At 42.5% G+C, this 23,670-nt stretch overlaps 1 long non-coding RNA gene across 1 annotated transcript in view; it reads right to left on the bottom strand.

The window, feature by feature from the left end:
- Positions 1 to 20,574, bottom strand: part of LOC118172915 — an 82,331-nt gene extending 61,757 nt beyond the window's left edge. The window contains exon 1 of the long non-coding RNA XR_004754044.1: positions 20,406 to 20,574. This is a non-coding gene — a long non-coding RNA (uncharacterized LOC118172915). The remainder of the gene's footprint in view (positions 1 to 20,405) is intronic.
- Between the last annotated feature and the right edge of the window lie 3,096 nt (positions 20,575 to 23,670).

Below are 23,670 nucleotides of genomic sequence, written 5' to 3'. Positions count from 1 at the left end.
TTGGATTGCCCAGCCTTTATCTGTTCCTGATTGCCATCCTCTCCTTGGACAGGACATCTGCTGTTATTTTCCCCACACCACACTGTGACACTTCATCACTTAGCTCCCTGCAACCTCCTCCATCTCTTTGCATTCATCCCTACAAATGCTGTCTGTGAACCAGGCAGTGGAAGGAACCAGAAGGTCAGAGAGAACCAGGACAAAATCTGTCACTATCTGCTTCCCACCTGTGGGCTACCCGTGCTTACCCCATGAGACAATTCATCCAGGAATGGCACCTACCCTATAAAGGAAAAAAAGATTCAAAGCGGGCTTCCCAGGCAGAATTGCCCTTGTGTAACCACACACATAAGCTGTAATAATGGAAATATTTTCTCCACTGAGCCTTTAAAATCTTAAAGTTGTTGGCCTTAGGGAAGTGTCTGGTCTGTTTCCTCCAACCCACCCCAGCTATCCTGGTGCTCATGAGTGCATCCAAACACCCCTCAGCGCATGGACTGATTGCTGGCTCCTAAACAGAGATCGCTTGTTGAGCCAGAAGCACCTAAACAGTATATGAATGTTTGCCTTCTGCTGTGTTTTCTCCATGCCCAGTGACACCTAACGTATGGTGCAGTCTGACAGTACAGCACCCCAAGGCACGGCAGTCATTCTCACCACCCCTCCCACTCTCTATTTACCAAAGTACCTCTTCCCCTTTTTATATCTAACCCACATACACTGCTTCTCCAGTAATATATCCACTGCCACAGCTGGAGCATTTGTAACCTGCAGAGTTCAAGCCAGGCTGGAGACAGAAGGTTTCACTGAATTGATACAGCTTTGAAATAAAATGCCACACCTGCTGGCATTTCAGGGCCAAATGTGCTTTGAGGGTGGCTCCATTGATGAAATCCATTTGCCAAGAATGGTGCAAAGCTCCAGAGACCAGCCAAATTTTTCACTAAGCCCGGGCAACTGGCTTACATTAATTTCTAAAAATGCATGTTTTTCATCTTCAGCTTGCAAGGCAACTTTCTGTCTTCCTCCCAGGGGTAAGATATGGCTAACACAACATATGTATTCATCAGCATTAGCATGGATTATTAGAATAAACCGTACCTGGACCTCAGTTTAAGGATGCCACTCACTTCCAGCTCGTATAAAATGCTGCTTTCTGTATGTCTGAAGCTGCAGCAAACATGCAAAGCTTCTGTTCTAGTCCTTTCCCTAGCTCACGGATAGCCTCTGACATCAATTCAAAGTCTTATTTTTCAAAGAAGCTGAAGGATTGAATCCCTGCTCCGTGAAAGACCAAATTTCAATCTGTGACCCCTGGTGACAGCTGGGCTCTTCTGAGCTGATGCCTCTGAGAACTGACAACAAAACAGCTCTGATCAAAGGGAAGTCTCTGTGGAAATTGTTCAAGTGCAAGTGCACTCCCACTCTGGAGGCCTCTAAGGGATGTCAGTATGCTTGCCTTGGAGGGGACTTTAGTGCCATCAGTGATCCCAGCAATACAAAACCTTTATTCTTCCTACCTCATTCCTTCACTCCCTCTCCCTCCAAACAGAACAACTATCCATAAAGAGTGATGACCCCAAAAAAGTAAATTGTCAGATGCCCCATCAACTCTATAAGAGATTAGTGACTTCTTTTTTTTTTTTTCTGACATGAAAAATTGCTTGGAGGCTACAGTAATGGATGTGATATAAAACCCTACAAAGAAGCAGCAGAACTTGACCTTGAGTTTCTAGGTCAGCTATCAAAGAAATAACCCTAATTTCTTTTGCTCTAGAAGCGGGTGGTGAATAACAGAATTGCACAGATGCAGAGTGCACCTTGTAGATGCAGATGAAGTCTAACCCATCCAACACCAACTGTATTCTAACATCAAACACAGTTACAGAGCCCACTCCAAAAGCAGTGGCACTACACCTACACCATTTCCATTACCCCAAGAAGAGCTGTGTAGGATGCTGAACTAAAGAGCATATGTGCAAGCCTGGGATTCTCCCATGGCTTTCCTAAAATCAAGATACCCTGAGCTCACAGCATTTCTTTTTCTCTCTAGTGTTGGAAGGAGCTAGAAGAAACCATGAAGAAGCAATAATTCAGTACATTCAATATATACGCATAGTTGTATATATTTATTAAAAAAGAAAGAACTAGTCAAGAAACTGCAAAATCCATAGGCCAATTATAACTGCCTTTTTTCCCCTTCCATTCCTTCCATTTATAGTACAGTATGTGCTGTAAGCACTGATTCCAAAATACTCATTGCAATAATTCCCTCTAGCGGAGAATGATTATTTACTACTTACATTCTCACTTCAGTGTTTTCCATTTAGGAAAAATCAAGCTGCAAACACAGGACTAGGGTTAAAGAAAGACACTCCCATTCTACTTAGAATGGCATTCCTAAAAGTGTTTACTGTTATGTAAAAGCTGTGAATTGTACTTGAAAACAGATTTTTTTCTGAAAAAAAATAATATATTATTTATGGAGCTTTTGTAGGCAGTATTTATCTCTTGACCTAAGTTATATGGCACGGAGTGAGGCCACAAAAGCAAATGCTCTATTACACAACCACTGAATGCTGGGGTGGGGGGCAAGCAGAGGATGGAAAACTGAGAGTCACCAATAAAGAGGTATCTTGGTAACAGGTGTGACCTCACTTACAATGTCAACAGCTGAATATTGGTGATAATCTACTGAAAGTTACTAGAAATCAAGCATCAGAAGGTATAAAATTGCATTAGGATCGTGCTTGCAGCTGCATTCAGGATACCACACTGATGTTTCTGCCATGCTAACAACACTAGTCAATTAAGAAACCTTCCAGGCCAGACTAGCAACTGAAAAAAGAGATGCTAATCTGGTCTCTGAAGTGCTGCAGTGCATGAAGCGTGGGCTCTCTCCATATGTTCTCTCCCTCCTTGCAGAGTAAACGTCAGTATTGCTTTTGCATGCTTAATGATAGTTTTCTACAACCACCAAGGCTATGAAATATTAGAGGAGCTAGGAGTGATTACATTCAACTGGAGTGAGGCCAGCTCACCTCACCATTCTTCAAAGTTGGTAGAAAACGTACACCAAGAAGAGGTGCAGGTAGCAAGTTCCCCAGCACCAAACAAAGCTGCCACTTAGCTTAAAGCTCGCCCCAGAGAGGCAGCCCAGCTATGTGTTTGTCGTGCCTGAGCCCCTGCCACTCCACCATCCAAGGCCTTAATGCTTACTGGCAGCCTCTGCACTACACCCAGCCCCCAGCCTCACCCTGAGCTCTCTACAATGGGATTAAGTAATTTATAGATCAAATAAATAACAGGAGGCTATGAATCATGAAGCTATTATTCCTTCAAGGGTTCCTGTTCTAATTCAGAGCAGAAACCTTCTAATGATGCCATCAGCTGGAAAAAAAAAAAAAAAAAGGAAGCTTGAGTCATAATAGCTCCTGGATAAAATGATATGCGTGCAATACACAATTGCATCTTTGTTTAGATAAGCTGGCTTTGTTGTCCATGAGCTCTCTGACTGCCTCTAACAGGGAGGAATTGGTTTGATACTCTCCCTCAGTGCAAGCTGAGAGCATACATACTGTGATGCACATACCCTTTTGCTTCCACTTAGGCACTGAGAGATGGATCACAAACAGCCATTTGCAAATCATGAAAAATGACCTGTGTTTGTGCTCTGCACAATCCTATCATGTAGTACCTAGTTCACCTGCACAGACCCCTCCCTATCCCCTCCATCCCTTCCTAGGAGCTGTTATGTGAGTCAGGGATGGCACAGTATGCACAGGGCTCTTGATTCTTGGCTCTAACGTTGTGGTGGTTTCACCCTGGGCAGCTGAACTCCACAACAACCTTGCTCTCGATCTCCCCTCCTCAAAGGAAGAGGGGGAGAAACTATGATGGAAAAGGGCTCAAGGGTTGAGATACGGACAGGGAGATCACTCACCAATCACTGTCACAGGCAACACAGAATCAGCATAAGGAAATTAATATAACTGCCTATTATTAGCAAGCTAGAGCAGTGCGAACTAAAGGCAACTAAAAATACCTTTCCCCCCATCCACCCTCTTCTGTATCTTCCCCAAGTGGCGCAGGCAAATGGGAGATGTCAGTCCCTGACACTTTGTCTCCGCCGCTCCTCCATGGTCCCTCTCTGCCCCTGCTCGACGTGCGGTCCCTCCCACGGGATGCCGTCCTTCCCCAACTGAGCCTGCGGGCGCTGCCCACAGGCAGCAGCTCTTCAAGCACTGCTCCCACACGGCTCCATACCACGGGGTCCATCCCCCAGGAGCAAACTGCTCCAGCACGGGTCCCCCACGGGCGGCAGCTCCCCCCAGACCCCCTGCTCCTGCGTGGGCTCCTCTCCACGGGCTGCAGCTCCGGCCCGGGGCCTGCTCCTGCGGGGGCTCTCCATGGGCCGCAACCTCCTCCAGGCCACATCCACCTGCTCCACCGGGGGCTCCTCCACGGGCTGCAGCGTGGAGATCTGCTCCATGTGGGACCCATGGGCTGCAGGGGGACAGCCTGCTCCACCAGGGGCCTCTCCACAGGCTGCAGGGGAACTGCTGCTGCCTGCCTGGAGCACCTCCTGCCCTCCTTCCTCTCACCTTGGGGGCTGCACAGCTGGTTCTCACTCCTCTCTCCCAGCTGCTGTTCCACAGCAGAGTTTTTTCCCCTTTCTTAAATCTGCTCTCCCAGAGGCCCAACCAGCTTTGCTTACTGGTTCAGCTATGGCCAGTGGCAGGTCCCTTTTGGAGACTGCCAGAGCTGGCTCTGATCTGACATGGGGCAGCTGCTGGGCTCTGCTCACAGAGGCCACCCCTGCAGCCCCCAGCTACCAAATCCTTGCCACATAAACCCAATACAGCGATGTGCCTCTGGTGTTCCTAAAGGCAAGAACTGGGAGAAGACCAGCAGCACCAACCATTTGGGCTGATGTCCTCAGACTGGCATCCTGAACATGTGCTAAGGGCCCTTGAACATTATGGCTCTTGGGAGAGGGAGGCAATATGCAGAGCAGCCTGAATATGATGGCACTGATCCATATTTGGAGCATTCTCTTTCTGGTGGAAAACCTGAGTTTGCTTCCCTGCCCAGTAAAGACAGATTCATACCTACTTTTCCCAGCACTTGTTTGAGTTGAACAACTTGCCCATAATTAAGGCTTTCCCAGCCCATATGCAAAATGGGCCACAAGGCAGACGGGAATGGTTAATCGTCAGGTCAAACAGCACAATGGACTATTGCTCTCTACTCCAGTCATTACAGCGTTTGTCTGGGTAGGGACAATATCTGGGTTTGGCATTTTACCCTAAACAGTTGTTGAAACATTAGGTAATGGTTCCCTAAGGCAGAGCTTAATAGCTTGGTCACATTAATATGACTCGAACGCCTTCAGACTGGAGCTTGCATCTCAATGCACTACTGCATTATGGAGATACCCAGATGGCAAACGGCTGGCTCGGGCACCTCTGTCCCACTTAGGCAAGTCAACAGCTGCTACAGGAAGTATCATACAACAGCAGAGAACAGAGCACATCTGGAACCCATACCTGTCTTTCCCTTGCTCAGGTCACCCAGGTGAGTGACAGTGCTCCAACAGCCCCTCTGGTAGGTGCTCCTAGAGCTCTTTGTAAGAAATATGTACTAATGTCACCCATAAGCTCTTCAGTTTTGCTGTTAAGCAAACCCATGCTCACTAGCTACTTGTCTCCACCTCCTTTTGCAGATACCTGCAAGAGTTGCTCAGAGACTAGAAGGCAATGCCCCATAAAAAGGCTTTTCCAGCCTTTTTCCTGCAGTAGGTGGCCTCCTAATCACCTTTAATAGCTGTGGCATTGGACACCTTTGTTAGTGTTTCAGCCAGGCTTGCCAAAAACTTAGTGGTCCAGCTTCAGAGTAGGAATTGCAAATTTTCATCTTTCCATCAACTGCCAAATGCTTCCTCAGGAACAAGGAGAGGGATGGCTACTTCGTGAAGTCAGACTGCATCTTAAAGTGCAGCTTTCCAGCTCTCACCTTTTAGATCCCACACTTGTTCAGAGTGCAGCAAAAAAGAGGCCATAAATGGCAGAAGGCTCTAAAGTCCAATCATGAAAAAAGATCAGAGTGAAATTCAGGAGTACTCTCCTTCATTGCACTGGGCATGTTTCCCGTGGATAATAACAGTAGGAGAGAAATGTGTACACCCTAAGAAGTGTGCTTCTTTTGCTGGGAGTTCGGGTGCTTCAGACTTGTTTTAAATTGTTAACCAACCCAACCCCTTCTATGATTCCATGACTGTATGAAAGCATTTGAACTGTAGCCAGGCCATTATGCTTTGAGATGCATAGGCAGGGTATGACAATAATTAGAAAATAAGCATGTAACAGTATTTTATAAAGACCTGCTCCTCACAGAGGCTTTATGTGTTGTGGTCATCCCACTGAAAGAAGTGGAACTGCTCAGAGCGTGTAAAGTTAAGCATTTGTGTAAGTCTCTCTAAGATCAGGGTTGTAAGGCAAAATAAAAATAAAAATAAATAAAAAAGACTAAGCCTTTACAATGCATGGCTGGTATGAGATTTTCAAACATTCATAACAGTTAAATAAAAATGAATTTTCTTCACAATGAAGTTGGGCATTATGACTTTGGCAGCTATTTTCATGGCAAATCACAGTTTTCAAATATCAACCATTTTGGCAATAACAGTTGATGAAAAGGGTCACAAGAGAAAATGGGAGAAATGTATTCTGCTTCTCATTCTCAGCTGGAAATGGTTTTAATACTTTATAAGTAAACTTTTCAAAACTGTTCACCAAGCATTTGAAATTTTAGCCTAGAAGGTGGATGTTTCACAAGCTAGAAATATAAGAAAAAACAACTTTATAATAAAAAATGTTTTGCCATCTTAAATATAGTGCTAGTTGTCACTTACTCTAATACCTGTTAATATAGTTTTATAAATATACAAATAACATACCATTTTGCATCTAGTGCTTTGATTCCAGGCTTTTAAGTCTTCTAGGAAGAAAAAAGTAACTAAGCAGGAAGCAAAATGATAAAAATTCAGTTTTTTTTTTCTGTTCACTTCTGAAAACCAAAGTGCAGGAAGCATAAAGGTATTAGTGTTTGCAGGTGTTAGAAGAACCGATAAGGCACTGGCTTACTTGATTGTACCATGGGATCATTCTGCTATAATCCCAGTAGAATTTTAAGCAATGATAAACGTAAAAGAGCTTTTCATGCCTTTTTCTACACTGAACAGGAGACCTCATCATCACTAACCATATTCTTCAGCGTGGGCAAAGGTCTCTGCTGTGTTGCAAAAGCTTCTTTAGAAGACCAACTCTAACAGCAAAGCAAGAAAACAGTGCCTCCACCTCCAAAGGGAAAGCTACCATTCTACCTCTTAGAAGGAATCCTACCTCCACAGGAAGCAAATATTCATCCTCACACCGAACTCCATCTTTCTAGTGTTCAAACTGACTGAAATCATATTTTCATTCTGCAATGTTCCAGCTAAATTGTTTTATTTACTCACAAGATACAATTAACACCTGCTGAAGTCAATGGAAAAACTGTAATTTGAATGGGAAATGGTCAACCCTATGAAGAACACTTGGAGTGATAAGATAAATAGCATAAAATTGCAGCAATATGTGGACAGATAGCTTGGATACAACTTGTAACAGCTACAGCTAATGACAGCAGGATTTCACTTTGGTATCCTGAGGTTATGTCTGTATATCTGCATGCATATAGCTGACCATGCGTTTTAACCGGTCATGAGGGTTAAACTATTCCAAGTTGATGTTGCTCTTGCTACTTGGTACGAACCCATGTTGTATTTGGTAGGAATTATTTTATATTTGTTTTTAATGGTAGATATATTGTGATTCCTCATGGCAGCAGAGTCACTCCATAGGGTATCTTGGTCCTTTGGAAACATTGGATGACCACATTCCAGAACCACATACAAATTCCAATATGTCTGATGCACTAGCTCAGCCAGCACCAAAGCAGCTATGGAAAAACAACAAAAATGGCAACAGAGTTAACAATCCTTTCTAATGACTGGTCAGTAGATAGTACCAGAGGATATCATTCCAAATCTATTCTAGGGAAAAACAGTATACCTTCTTTTGCTTTGTATGTCAGCAGAGAAATGCTACATCCTTTGTTGAGATATGTAACTCCACCTGAAGCGTCTAAAATTTTCACTGTTGATCTTTAATTCCCTGTTCTCCAAGCACAAATGCCTTTTGTAATGTCAAAGAAGGATGTAATTCTTGGCCGTTTGCACAGCATATGCACTGGCCTGAATTGCAATTTTATGCAGATATGTCTGAAATACAGGACCTGACATAGTAGAGCTGCATTCTGCCTAGTCCACTGTCCTACCTCCAGAAGGCATGGATACTAAAAGACACAGCCGCCCTCATACCATCTTCACTTCAAAAAATACCTTGCCAGAACAGAGGTTCACAACCAAAAGAAAAAAAATGTTATCAAGTACTACCTTGGGCAGATATTGTCATAGCAGCTGTAAATGTACAGCTACCAGTAGCATTTTCTTCCCTCTAGTCCTTATACTGCTTTGGAGAAGCTAAGGTGACATTAACAGTGCTTCCATTGCCATTTAGGAATATGGGAACTTTAGAACATGGCAGATTTTGCAAGGATGCAAAGTGACATTCAAGTCAGATCTGGCTCTAGGGAAGAGAAGCAGAAAAGCCAAATCAGGCAAATATTATAGAGTGATTTTAATACACTTGTTCTTAGCCTTTTTTTCCCGTTTCTTTTAGGTATAATTGATCCGTTGGAAATTAAAAAAAAAAAGCAAGTTCATTTTGGCTTATAATGAATAACAGCTTTTGCGACAATTGCAAAGTGCTTGAATTAGGAGAAAAATAAAATTTTGTAGAAGCACACAGAGAAAAAGGATAAGAAGAAATGGAAATTATACAGAAACATTTATGATTTATGAAAAATTCTTCATTTTACTGCTAATCATAATGGACTCCTGCTGCTTATAACCTTATTGTAATCAAAGGGGTATAGTCATTTCTTGCATAGTTATGTGCACATAACTCCTATTGAAACTAATAAGTGTTATGCACTTGCTGTGAGGGGCAAAGAGGTGCCACACAATTAAATCATTAACTATAGCTGTATTGTAAATGATAAGAATGGCTTAGAGTGTTATAATTATAGATAACATTGCCTATTTTTTAATTTTATAAACGATATATAGCACTGACCCTTCAGCCTTGTGCTTGGGGGAAGGCAGAAATGATGGCAGAGATTGGAGGTGGTGGTGGGACAGATTTCTGTGCATGGTCAAGCTCTCCAAATGCCTCCAGCAAGTCTTGCTATGTGCTCTGTAAGAGACTGCTTAACTGCTTTTCAACAAAGCTTCCCGTCAATGCCTGCAGGGCTGGGTAAAAGCTGCCCACTTCACCATGCCTGAAACTGTGGTAGGAGTTCACCTTGGCAGAACCAGACACCACACTAAAAAAATCAGGTATGGCAAGAGACAGCAGAGATATCTCCATTGACCAGCAGGAAATTAATATCCCCTTTCTGAGGGTATTAAGGAATCTGCAAGTAATTGTCTTGTCTGTCTTGGTTTGTACAGTTTAGATGTGCCCCATTTGCATCAGAGTCCAAAACAGTGGCAGTATGAACAGCCAGTGTAGTTATGTTGTGTGATCCCTTCTGGGACAGTCTGCTCCACCTTGAACAGTCTGACTACAGCTGCAGGTAAACTGGACAAGTATCAGATATATATAAAGATTGCCATTTCAATTTTGTATGGCAGGCTGAGATAAACTTTCAATATTAAAAATCAAAATCGTGCAGTTTAGCTGTTAGATTAGAGCTAAAAATTGGTTTGATAAAGCTTAACCAAAACATTTCCATCATGCTCACCAAGGCAATTTCAAAAAAGATGATGTAATTAATATATCCTTTAAAAATGTTTAGATTTTGGTAAATTGTTCTTTTCTAATAGATAACTGCAATCATGTTCTCCCCTCCTAAGCAATATAAAAACAAATAATGTAAAATTTAACAATATAAAACAATATACAATATAAACAAGATATACAAAATACAAAAAGTGAAAAGTTCATAAAGCTGGGCAAAAGACTATGCACGTGGGTATCATAAATAGTGAAGAAACAATTCACCACATATATGCACAATTTAACATGTATAGAAGTGTTTGAAGAACCATTGTTTAAGGCTGCTGTACTTCACACAGTCTCAGGATGCCGTGGCATGAGTATTCTTGAATACAGCACGAGGCAACTTAGTAAAGCAAGGATTATGCAAAAAGCAGGGGAAAAAAAATAAAATAAAAACAAAACAAAACAAAATAAATAAATAAATAAAATAATAACAAAAAAAACAGGTTCCAAAGATGAACTCTTCAGAAATTCCATGAATTCCATGTCACTTTGAATTTAGATGATTTGGTTTGGAACATCACAAACTGTTGGAAAAGCAGCAGAAGTACCACCTCACCATAACGGTCTTCTCATGTGATACACAGCATCTAATGGAGGGGTTGCTACCAGTAATTACACCAAACTGATCTTCAACCCTTACACAGCACACACAAGCCCATGAATGTTACAATCTGGAAATTTAATTAAAAAAAAAAAAAAAAAGTAGTGCTCATTCTCAGATGTGCCAGACCACTCAAGGTTTCAGTCTAATTGCTTTCAGAGGCTGTGGACAACCATCCTCCTTCAGATCCAGCTGTGCTGCTAGATGTTACTACTTCACCTGCTCATCTGTTTTGTCCCGTCCTCCTTTTCCCACCTCTTCCCTCCCCTACAGCTAAGCATCCTTTTGAACCAGACAACACAGAGGTTAGTGTCAGCATTTCTTTGCTTGTGCCAAGTAAAACCATCCGGGTTAGTTTAATCAGTTTAAATAGGAGGTGGCAGCAGTGGCTGTAGCCACTTTCTTTGGGCAGAAAGGCAAGGATGAACGGCCAGCAGGCAGCGGCTTGGGAGCTGAGGAGGAGGAGAACTAAAATGTTCAGGTGCAGAACAAAGGCAAAAAGCCAGTTCACATCGAATTAATTATTTTGTGGTGCTGGAGAAAACAAACAAACAAAAAACAAAACAGCAGGACACTGTACTGGCCATCCCCATAAGCCTGGCATGCTGATCCCATGATTTTCCTGCTTCTACCAGGACATGTGGTATAACAGATGTGATAACACAAGGGATTGCCTAGCTCCTCACATGTGGCATGTTCCCATCTAGGAAATCCCAGTCAGAAGTGCAGCAGCATTACCTGGATGGTACACATAACCCAGAAAGCTCAACAGCTCCCCAGACCACCAGATACACTATCTTTGTGTAGCACAGGTCATTTGGGATTTGCACCTGCACCACATGTTCTCTTTCAGTGAGTGACTGAACAGCAAATCCTGCAGCCCTTTTCACTTAGGGGATGAACAGGCTGACTCTCTCCTCTCTCCCTTTACCCCAACACGAGCTGTTTGAAGATGCTGCCATGCAGGCTTTGCTATTAGTAATGTGTCCAAATGGTGACATGTCAAAATAGTAGCATCCGTATGAGAGAAAACCCAATCTCCACGTCCTTTTCCTTTCAGAGCTAGGCCCTGTGTTGCACGAAGCATACCAGCAACTTCTTCATCAAGTGAAGCCCTGCTGCAGAGAGCTTGGGAACCCCCACTAAAATCATCAGACGAAGATGGAGAGCTGGGGTGTGGGAGGAAGTGCAGTCCATGGGAAACAAAATGAAGAAATTAGCTAAGTCACCTTGCTCTCAGTGAGGGCAGGTCATAATCCTCCCCAGATCCCAGTGGGAAGATACGAGCTTAAATAATGAACCTCTAAGTCTCCTTTGTGACATGGAGAAACGTGACTCCTCTTTCTCTGCCTCAGCTTGTCCTCTGCAGTTGTTTGATTCCCAAGGAATTGCAATAGACTTACTGATTCTTCCCCAGCACAAAGAGGGGGAGGGAACATTCACCAAGGAGTCATTCTTATATTTTCAGTCACCTCCTGTCCTGCCCCAGCCAATTAAGCAGTTATGTTACAGCCTTTTAAAAAGTGACTGTTTTCTGCCCCAGAGCAAGCTGTGTTCAGAGAGGTGAGTGAAATCTGGGCTTCTCTCACTTTCAGCATTTAAGTGCCCTCTAGATTAAAAATTAAAGAGGAGATATTTGTGTTAACCTTTCTCAAAACCTGGGGAAGGATTGAAACAATTCTGAAACCTCAAACAGCTTCAGAGAGAGACTCTGCAATTGTGCTACGAGGCAGTTTACTCCTCGTAACCCTGAGGAAGACAGGGCAAAGGCTTACAGTAACAAGTACCACTTTCATGTGTGAAGACGTTGATTCTTATTTCCATTATCCCTACAGTGAAGTAGGGCCTTAAGGTGAAAGTAAATATTATTTTCTTTTTACATTTTTCCTTGATGTTACGTCAGGGATAGATTTAGAGGTAGCAGGGTTGATGGGTTTGCAGGTCTGCTTATAGCATTTACCAATCCCACGTAAATTCTTAGCCACAGCTTGGAGAGCAGCTGCTCCCCTTTACCCACTTCCTTAAATTTTGTTCACATCTTCATCAATTTTACACTACCACAATTTGTAAAAAGATTTTTTTTGTAAATGAGAAACAAAGCACATATATATATTTGAGATCAATCCCTCTTTTGTTTTATTGGCAACACACAGTGAAAATAATTACTTCTGCAGTTACAATTGTGTTCCAGAGGTTATCTGGGAAGCTTTCTAGAGTAGGATTAGAGAGTAGAAATGACCTTTTAGTGGCTGATAGACCCTACATGTTCCAGGCTGCCTCAAAGGCTTCGATTCCCATTATATGCACTTGTGAGTGGTTCTTTAAAAAACTCCAATAAATTATGTTCTCAAATTAAGATGTGCTACTGCCTGTGGTACAATGTTACTAATTTCCTTTGTACAAGAAGAAAAAACATTAAACAGAAGTATGAAGGACACCTACAGTACCCCTTCTTTATGACTCATGTCTGTCCATCTTCACAATCTTTTCTTCTGGACTCACTGTTTGAAGACCCTTTCACTCTTCCCTTTCTAGAAAACATTCATGCTCTGAATGCCATAATTTGCTCAGACAAATTCATCTAATTCACTTTAATTAGGAACATGGTAAACTTCTACTTATGTACAAAAGATGAAAGGTAACAGCTAGCAAGTGATTATTTCTATCAGTAGGTTTCTGTATAGCATTTCAGACAAAGCATTCTTGTTCTTAATAGCTTGAATGTTTCAAAAGAAATCCATGGTAACTTGATCAACAGTGTCTGAATCTTTTCACAGGCTGGATGCTTTTCAAGAAATAATGATATTCGAATCATCTTTCTTAATGAAGAAGATAGCATCAATATAATGTGCCAGTTCTCTTGCTTAGCCACTCAGAGCTGGCACTGGCTTCACATTAGGGCTGTTCACTTGGTGACTGCAGGGTGCTAAGGCCCTGATCCAAAAAAGTAATGAAGTAATGTAAGTAATGAATGTGCCTAAACATAAGCCTGAAGGTAATACTTCAGACTATCTGTTCGGTGCTACACTCCTGCTCCAAGTGCCTCACAGAAACAGGATAAGAAAGCTTGGAAGGAGGACAGACCTGTGTTATTTGCAAACACTTTTGACAAACAGGCCTCAATGGAAAAGCAGATGCTACACAGTACTGGGAGCAGTGGTCTCCTGAACAAATTCAGAATACGTGAATCATTCACATCAGTCTCCTCTATTGCCTGGAGGATCAGGAGGCACAAAGGTGTGGTGTACTGAACTGCACCACATCAGACTGTCATAACTGGAACCTTTAAGCACAATAAGCCCACTAGAGTAGGAATCTTTTTACTTATTCTGTTCTTCTTCCTATGAGATGTCTATGACAATAGGGTTACTATTACTTAGTTAAAATGATCCTTGCATCCACTCAAAGGTGTAAAGTGAAAACTGTAGGCAGACACGTGGCCTACGAATTACCAAGGCCAAGTCCACCCTTTGCAAGGGTATGGAGAGTTGGCCAGGCACCCATATAGCATGCCCCAGGCAGGATCACCTACGTAGCTAACCTTTGGGCATACAGGAGAGCCATCTCCCTCCCGCTTTCAGGATGAACAACCAACAGAACAGGAGATTTGTCCTGTCTTCAAGGTTTCTGCTATGAGAAAATAAGAAACTTTGGCCTGAAACAATGTGGTCTGATAGCAGAAACCACAGACCTAAACAGTCCCAGCTTGGGGAAAATGTATGGACATAAGCTGGGAGCTTATGTCTCCTCAGAGACCCAGTAAAGCATGAGTATGCCTGTGCAACAACACTCTGCTCATGCATATGGCTTAGATGCAGCAACCTGGCCACACCACAGTTTGTGGGAACAGTCTTGAAGGAATAAATTGTTATATTTCACTGTAAGTTAATTGTGTGCATGTTTCTCATTAGTATCCCACGGTCAAAATGGAATATTGGACATCTCTCCTTTTTTTTTCCTCTCAGCTGTATTCCTATTCTTTGCAGAGGCAAAATCATTCATGAATCTTAAACAGCTTTTGCACAGAATCAGCTCAACTAATGAAAAAACAGAGAAGGTTGCTATAATCTCTTGAATCTAAAGAGTAATATAGAGCACTGATTCCATCAGGATGAAGATGAAAGAAAGACATGAGAAAGATAGCCAGGTTCACTATGAATGTTTTTTTCTTACATTTCTTTAAAAAATGTGGGGGAGGGAGAGGTGACACTATTTGAACAATGCCATTATTTTACATCTTCCCTCTCCTCATTACTTATGGACAGGCTGATGCTGAGATTTAGCACAGGAAACAGTTTTAAGAATCCATATATTCTTGGCTACAGTTCATGCCCTCAAACTATGCCAGAACTACAACTGAATGTTAAATATCTAATCTACCTATGCATTGTTAATGCATGCATTACCATCATATTGCAATAACACTGAGCACTAATAGCAACTTCTTTTTCTTTTTTAACAAAAAGAACATGATACCCAGAAACCATATAGAAACCATATAGTAGGTGTAGCTAAAACCAACATACACTGAAAAAAATATATATGATTTCTTCCTAGAGATTGTGTTCCACTGTAAATGTCATGCAATTAGATGTGACCACATTTGTGGTTAAGGTGTACAGGGGACTTCTTCATTTGGGACACGTAGGCAGGTTCAGGTGCATGCTTATCACTCCAGGCAAGATGGGTGATGGTGCTTCTGCCACTTCTCCACAGACTTGCTGTACAGGTGGAAACCACAACAGCATGTCAGCTCTCCCAAACTGGCCTGGGTCACAGGAGGGACTTGATACAGGCACAGCACCCCATTTGTAAGGATTTTCTGGATCTGGAGTTTATTCTCGGGTTACTGTGTGGTAGGTACTGCCCTGGACTGTTTCAAGGCACTAGCTTGGCCAGAGATTTCTAATCAAGCACTGTTTTGGGTGGATGTTCCTTTACAAATTAAAAAGCTAGTCAAAGAAATTAAACTGTGGAGGCATGTCTCCTCTTTACTGTCATGGCTTCTCTTATCTAGTTAAGCTCTGATGGCTTCAAAGCTAGGACTCTTTCTTCATGTTTTTACAGATCCAGCACAAGGGAACTTCAATTTCAGTGGCAGCTGCTAAGCACCACTGCAATAGATGATAATTAATATGAACTAACTGAGTATACCAAAGAAACCAGCTGACTGGCAGGCCTTATGTACTCACCTCTGAGAAGATTATCCCTTTATTTTCCTTTCTGCTTATAAATACATATATATATATATATATTCCCCCCAAACAAACAAACAGTAACAAAAGTTTACTGAATGGCCATTTAAAAACAAAGTAAATAAGGCTCGAGATTTGGAGAGAATGGGAGAGACATTCCTAAGCTGTGAAGTTTTCCAGGATTTTAAAATGCTGTCTGACATTTTTCTTAATTGTTTCTGGAACAAATATGCTAGGTTTTCATTACTTACTCAAATGTCTGATCCATTATGCTTTTCTCTTGCAAACAAAAAAAAAGCCTCACTGCAAAGGGAAGAACTGGAGACCAGCCACTATATAAGCAATTACAAAAAAAAAAAAAAAAAAAAAGAGAGATTCAGTATCTTTGGAACAGATCCTGATTACCAGCCCCCAAGACCTACTCCCCTTCTTCTTTCCAAGTATCTTTTCTTTTTTACTGTCTTCTGCAACATTCTGCTTTGCTTTGGTCTACTATTTATCTAAATCATGCTTGTTCTAGTAGCTAGGACCCAGTTCTGAGGAGTACGACTTCCTGCTTCCTCACTAGTAGACGTTCTTTCTGGGGATGCAACCCTGGCTAGGAAAAGCAATTCCAACTCTCAAGCAGTTCATTAATGTCCTAAATGGGGTATTTATTCTGTAGTCCTGTACCGAACTATTTGTTTCTAATGCAAATACTGTTTCCATTTTTTTGTTCACTTGTCCTGTCTCTAAGATATCTGTTCCATCTGTACTCTGTTATATCCCAAGAACAAAGTGTCACATTTATTTTTGTTGGGGAAATGAAGTTCCTACTTCATGTCTTTACCTCAAGACGTCTATGCCCCACCATATCAATTTCTTATTTCAGGTGTTGAAAAGCAGGCGAGGTGACTTATGTTCTTAATGTTTTCATTGCTTTTCTTCCTGGGAACATGACGTGTTTTGCCCTTGTTTCCTCTGGCAAATCTGGTACTGTGGAAACACTGCAACAGGAAGAAATACCTCGGCTGCCTAAAGAATAAGCACCTAGTTCTTAACACCAGCTAAAGTTAGCTGAAACAAATCCCACTCTTAGTCACTGATACTTTCTGGGTAGCTCAAAGCTACCTGTTATAAGCCGTTCACGCTGTGCCAGCAGTCTTGCTTCAATCAATGCAACACCTCGCACAGTGAGACATGACCCAGCTAGTGGCAGAACTGATTTCCCTATTCTTTAAAGCAATGAATTCTGCCATGGGTTTTCCTTAGGACCAAAATATTTCTGTATCTGTAGCATAATAATATAACTATGGCCATGCTGGTTCAAAGCAAAGGTCTGTGCAGCCCAACAGATAAAAAAAAAAAAAAAAAAAAAAAAAAAAAATCAGAGAGAACGTTAGAAGCAGTGCTGGGATAGAGTGATTACCCCAATCCTAATATACATTTCCAGGAGCTAGAAACTACACTACTTCCTGAGCTGGTAATTGTAGCTGCATCACTCCAAAAATATTGCCTTTGTTTGGCCTAATGCCCTCAGCTTTATTTGTTGTTGTTGTTTTAATTTCGTTACAGTTGAGGCTTTCAAAATTTCCTGTGGCAGTGAGTTCCATGCTTTCATTGTCTCCTGAATACCTATGGCACTTTAACTCAACCTGTCTAATAAATTGTTCCCTCCCTCCTGTCAACCTTGTCACCCTCTTTATGAAGTTTCTAATTCTGTACTTTCCACACCTACCTCAAGATTTTTTGCCTTTTTTTTTTTTTCCTAACAGGAGACCAGAACTGCATATAGCATTCAAGAAGAGAACACAGCACAGGTTTGCATGGTAACAAAAAGCATGTTTTTTACTATGTTCTCAATTTCTTTCCTAATAATTTCTAATATTCCATTTGTCTTTTTGACCACTGCTAGCTTTGAGCTGATGTTTAGGAAGAATTATATGTAATGATTCTAAAATCTGTCTTCTGAGTGGTAATAGCTCATTTAGAGTCCATCACTGTGCACATACAGTTAAGGTTGTTCTCTTCCATATGCATTAGTCTGCATTTATTGACATTGAATTTCATCTGCCATTTTATTACCCAGTCACTCAGTATTTCAGGCTCCTTCTGCAAGCCTTCACAAACAGTTTTAGTTTTGACTGCTGTGAATAATGTTATGTCAGCAGCCAGCTATGCCAATTCACTATTCAACTACTTTTGAAAGCGAGGGTTTAGTGGCATGCTGAGTAGTGCCTATGGAACTACAGCAACCACCTGCAGCTGCCGTGAAACTTCCCCTACCTCCTAACCTGTTAAAGCACCAGGGCACCCTGACAGTCCTCATACCACCCTATCCCTCTGGGGTACCCAGGCCATATGGCTGCCCCCTGCTGCTTCTAGAGACATCTAGAAGTTGCTAGATAGTGCTCATCCACATCTTCTCCCCGTCTACCTTTGTCCATTCCAAGAGCCATGCCTCCTGGCCCCAGCGGGGGACGAAACGGAAATTGCCCGCTTCCCGCTACGGGACAAGCTCCTCCCGCCCCTGCGGCCGGCGGAGACCCGCGGCCCCCCCGGCGCCCCCGTACCCCGTGTGGGCGCGGCAGGGCGCGGATCAGCCCATCGGCCGTTCCGGGGCCCGGCCGAGCGCACGGCGCCCTCTGGCGGCCGCCGGTGGGCACGGCCGCCCTGTGGCTAGCTCGGTGCGGTCACGGTAACACCACGCCTCGGTACTACTGACGGAGGGAGCAGGAAACAGACCGCTCGGCGGGAGGGAAGGAAGCTGCCTGGCCAGAGGGCCAGATGGCTGCGAGATAAAGCTCCTAGATTGCACAGACAGTGCAGGATGCGCTCCCGGAGCTTAAAGTTTGAAGCTTTTGGAGAGGGGTGTGGCAGTGGTACAATTCCTGATTCCAGCTCCTGCTAGTAATGCCAGTGACCCCCTGCTGCACTCGCTGCTCTAATCCCTTCCCATGCCGTGGCACCATCACAATGCTGTAGAACTTATGTGGAGTCCAGCAGCAGCAGGAGATGTATACTTTTACAGGAAAAAAAAATAAAAAATAAAAAATCCTGTTTGCTCTTCCCAAAGGGAGGTCAGAGGAGCAAATTGAACTGGGAGCCCTTGAAGAGGAATAGCTAATGAACAGGGAGCCCAGGACCCTACCATGGTAGTTCTTTTCGTCTGGGAACTTCTCTACCATAACTCAGAGCTTAGGGCTTTTGTTAGTATGCTGTTAGCTGCTGGCAGACTAGCTATCTGTGGTGTACACTGCAGACTGAGAAGTGCCAAAAAAGTAGTTGCTTTCTATGTTATTCTTCACTTGCTCTGAGAGGGCATGGAGAGCTCAGGGTTCACCTCCCTCTTTCTGGGCAGCATTGTGTGTTGTTCATACAAGAGCCAATGCTGTAAGAGATAACTCATTCACTAGGCACACTCCTTGGAGTAAAACTAAGTAGCCTGTTTGGGACACTGTGCTAACCCAGGTGTTTAAAGGGGTCTTAGAAGCAGAATCTCTGCAAAGCAAAGTTCAGCACAATGCTACCTGCACATACCCACGTGTTTGGAGCTAGCCTATACATTTCTGCACTACATGGTGCTGACATGATGCACCTAGAAGGAAGTTCAGATACAAATGGTCAAACTACAGCCATGGGTTAGCTCATTTCAATGCATTCCATTCCACCAGGGGCAGTATGAAGACACAAGATTTCTGTAACATTTTTATTTTCATAACATCACCACATTCATTGGGCACCTCTCATCATTCAGAAGTGTCTCCTTGTTCTGCTTTTTGTACAACACCTAGCACAAGGGTGTTCTTAAGTGCTGAAGTGCTCTGTAATCTCAGCCTAGTGCCTTGAGGAGTCCAGGTGGAAGCTACATTGAGGAGAATTAAGCAAATGCAGACTACAAATCCAGTGAATAATACATCTGCAGTCCCCACATTAGTATAAAATTTCATCACATGCATTCGGAGCATATTTCCTAATCCACAGCTTCCAATCTGTATCTGTGACTGCAGACTATTGGTCTGAAGGCTACACATTTCAGCTGTGCATAGAGAAGACCTATTGCAAGGTTGAATGCAGCCATGACGTGGAGGAGGGGCTGTGCAGAGACTGAGCCATTCCCCTTTCCTCTGACGCAGTACATACGCTGGTGTGGGTGAAACTTCAGGTGCCAAATGAGGCATTAAATCATCCTCGTTCAGAAAGCCTTGTAAAACTTGCAGTTATAAGGCAAAAAAGCAAAACCTGACCTGATTAGCATTTCAGGCCAGTCACCATGAGATTCAGGTACACTGCACAAATTGCAAATGGATCCACTCCTTTTGATTGTGTACCCTCAAATGTTCCCACTGTACTCTATTAATTTGAGTCAAACTCTACCGATTTTCTCAGACAGGAACTAAGCCTACACAAGCAATGCAGAAAGTGCATTAGCCTGACTTCCTCCACATATAAATGTCTCCAGTGCACTTGAAGTCCAGCACTTGAGCTGTGGTCTAGAGATACTAAGCCAGCACCGTAGGCAAGAATCTTGGTTGCATGAACATAAAAAAGTAGGCAGATAATTTGTTGGCCGTGTTTTGTCATGCAGAAGGTAGCTAAGCACATGCTTTTAGTCATTCCTCCCCCACCCCCCTTCTCTCTCTCTGGAAGAAAATAAAAATACTCTCAAACTGCACTTACCACAGCCACAAACCTGTGTAGATTCTCTCACGTCTCTCTTTCTCACTCTAAAACACTTTGTATGCATTTGGTCTTTTAAAAGGTTGCTGGAAAGATTTGTCAACAATTCATTGTGGAGACAGAAGTGGGAGGAGAAGCTGGCCATTAGCACTAAAAAGCAACTGCCAGCCGGCAGATACAAGTCAGCTTAAACAACCAGCTTGGACATGACGTTTAAGGCATTGTTTGCCTGTCTTTCTCCCTGCTCCACATGCAAATAGAAGAGAGATATAAGCTGCATTGATCTTTGTTACAAAAAAAAAAAAAAAAAAAAAAAAAAAAAAAAAAAAAAAGAGTCTTGCAGGTCCACAGAGACTCTTGTATTTCTTTGAACTGAAGCGCTCTGAATGTGATTAGCTCTGTGACACGTGGTAAAAAATTCTTAATGGAAGGATTTTTGTGGAAGTTTGAGAGTGTCTTTTCTGATGGTGAATCAGGAAATAAAGAGATTATGCTGCAGCTCTCATTGATTTTCTGTATGCCTGTTACCCAGGCTGGGTCTTGACTGTGCAGTCACCTGCCGATGCTCCGCATGAACAGATATGCTATTTGTACATTCAGACAGGTCATCTGCATGGTGCTGCACAGTCACATGGGGAACATTGGCTCTGCTGGACATTGGCTTGGGCATGTCTGCACTGACATGGTCTCTTGCCACATCCTCTACTCTATTACATCCTCCCAGTATGCTCACTACCCTATTTCAAACACATTCAGTGCCAGCTGTCTTACAATTTTTTTGTGAATTGTGTTATGCCATCTGTATCTCTATTACTTTGCATTACCAAGAGAAAACAGTTCTTGGCTATGTCTGACTATGTTTGTGTGTGTGCATGCAATCTTTTTAGTGCTGCGTAGCCTTGATACATTAAGGTGGAGCTAACTGAATATTAGCCATTTAGCTTGTTGTGCCTGAGGTGGATTTTTATGGAAATGTGATATCTCTATTAAAATCTTTAAACCCCAAGTCCAAAGTGTGCATCTTCAGAGTGCTTAAATTTAAAATACAGTTTGAGAAAAATTAGTATTTCAGATGCATTTGGTTGTTCTAACATTTGGGTATTAATGAAGAAGCACTGATATGCTACAAACTTGTTCCAACTGCCATTTCAATCAAAGGAACTTTCTATTTTACTTTTATCAGAGCTCTGGACATGCAATGTTTCAACTTTACTTAAGTGATTAAGTGAAATTATAGATCTTCAGCTATATGCAGGAGGCTGCTTGAATCCAGCATTCAAATTCCTTTTAATGTCCTTGGCAATAGAGTTTTGTGTATTTAGCAACATTCCTAACAACCAATGTCAGTATATGAAATGGGAGCTAGATGTACCTCCTGTATCACTGTTGTTAGTTAAGTGAGAGCTTAGCTGTATTATTAACTAGCACTGCTTTAAAGGTGACAGATTTGGAGATGTGAAATAATGTGAGTTTGCACTCCATATTCTTCATGGTTCCTCAAGTGAGTAAAATAAACTTGTTAATCAAAATAGAAAGTGATCAGTAATTATGAACTGATTCTCGACCTTATCTTGTCTCTACCACTGGTGTATTAGCATGTAAACCAAATTTAGAAAAGCATTTGTAAAACAAATAAACAAACAAAAATAAAGCTGACCGTGATTGTCTTGTATTTACCCAGTCTTGTCAACAGCATAGGTATTGCAATTAGTATCTGATGTCCGCAGGGAAGTTCCTGTGGCTAAAGCACATCCAAGTCTCTACCTGCTTTTGCAAGAGCCAAGAGGAACAAATTTACATGATGCCCGTGATAGATTAATGCATAGGCATGTGTCTGGGGCTCCAGCTCTGCTTTGATGACAACAACATCTCTCCTTTCATTATTGAGAAATGCTTTTATACCTCCTGGCTATGAGGGAAAGATGGAATTTCAGCCTGCATGTCAAGGATAGAGCAACATCTGCTTGAGTCTGCTGTCAGTGTCCAGCAGAGGGAAGGTCTGTACCTGAAGCTAAAGGGAAATTAAAGGGACTTTTTTCCTAAATAAATACAGAAAGTGGTAAAGGGTTTTCTTTTTTTATATATTTATTTTAATGCTGTTTTCATAAATTTCATAAAAAGAGCACTGACAATCTGAAAACATGTTCATTTTTCAAAGCTTAGTCCCATAATAATAGAACTAAATGGAGCATTTCAGCAAATTAGTTTTATTTTTGGCAACATAAGCTGTGAATAAGCTTAAGTATTTAGCCAGTGAGGAAACTCACCACCTTGTTACATTGTCAACAGTCTAGACAGGTGTGAGGGGAGAGGGACAGCATCTGTACCAGCTGCCCCTGACAGCCCTCACCCATCCTCAGCCAGATTTCCCTTTAGGTAGGCAAGAGGGATTCTCATTGCCTTACTTTGGCCATGCATTGTTCAGCTGCTCTGCCCTCTGTTGACCTGGGGTGGGTGAATTTTCCTTTTCTCCTTGGGGCTGGCCGTGTAAACCTTTACTGGGTCAGAAGATAGCACTACTTTTATAGCTCTTTTTCTGTGCCTTGCTGGCAGTGACTGACAGCTCATCACCAAAGGAGACTGAATAAGCCATGAACAAACCACAGAGAGCTGTGATCCATCTAGAAGCTCCTGAACACAAGTGTCAGGCTCAAAACTCCTCTGCTGCCTTCTGGGATGAAAAATGCCCTTTCATCCCTCTCAGAGGTTGTCTGAACCAGGGAACTAAATCCCCATCTGCCTCCTCCTCCTCCTCTTCCCTTGACTGCTGCAGAGTGCTGTGTCACGTGCCACAGACACTGTGGTTTTAGTACCTCCTGGAAGTTGTAGAGGACACAGACAACAGACAAAATCAACAGAGGTCAGGGGATATTGGTACCACAGATGAGGGACGGTTCATGCAAATAAATGGCTTCTCGGGTAATTCATCAGTCCTGCTTGTGAGACAGATCCTTCCACCTTCTGCAAGAGTCCAAACATCTCCAGAAGTCCTTAGTACATCCTAATGCATTTGTCGCTTAATGTATGAGCAAAAGCAATCTTAAGTCTGGCATTGCTTTAGCTTTCCAGTACTTGACTCTGCAGCCTCAGCTGATTATGTTCTTTAGAGGAGCTTTCCAGTCCGTAATTTTATGGATAAAAAGCAGACAGAGCACTTGAAGAGAGGCCAGGTTGGCACACGACTACAGAAAGTTTTCTTTCTTGGAAGGGAAGGAAATGGAAGGGAAAGGAAGGGAAGGGAAGGGAAGGGAAGGGAAGGGAAGGG

Source organism: Oxyura jamaicensis, chromosome 1, assembly GCF_011077185.1.
Source record: "Oxyura jamaicensis isolate SHBP4307 breed ruddy duck chromosome 1, BPBGC_Ojam_1.0, whole genome shotgun sequence".
Taxonomy (NCBI): Eukaryota; Metazoa; Chordata; class Aves; order Anseriformes; family Anatidae; genus Oxyura; species Oxyura jamaicensis.
This window is presented reverse-complemented; position numbering and strand designations above follow the sequence as displayed.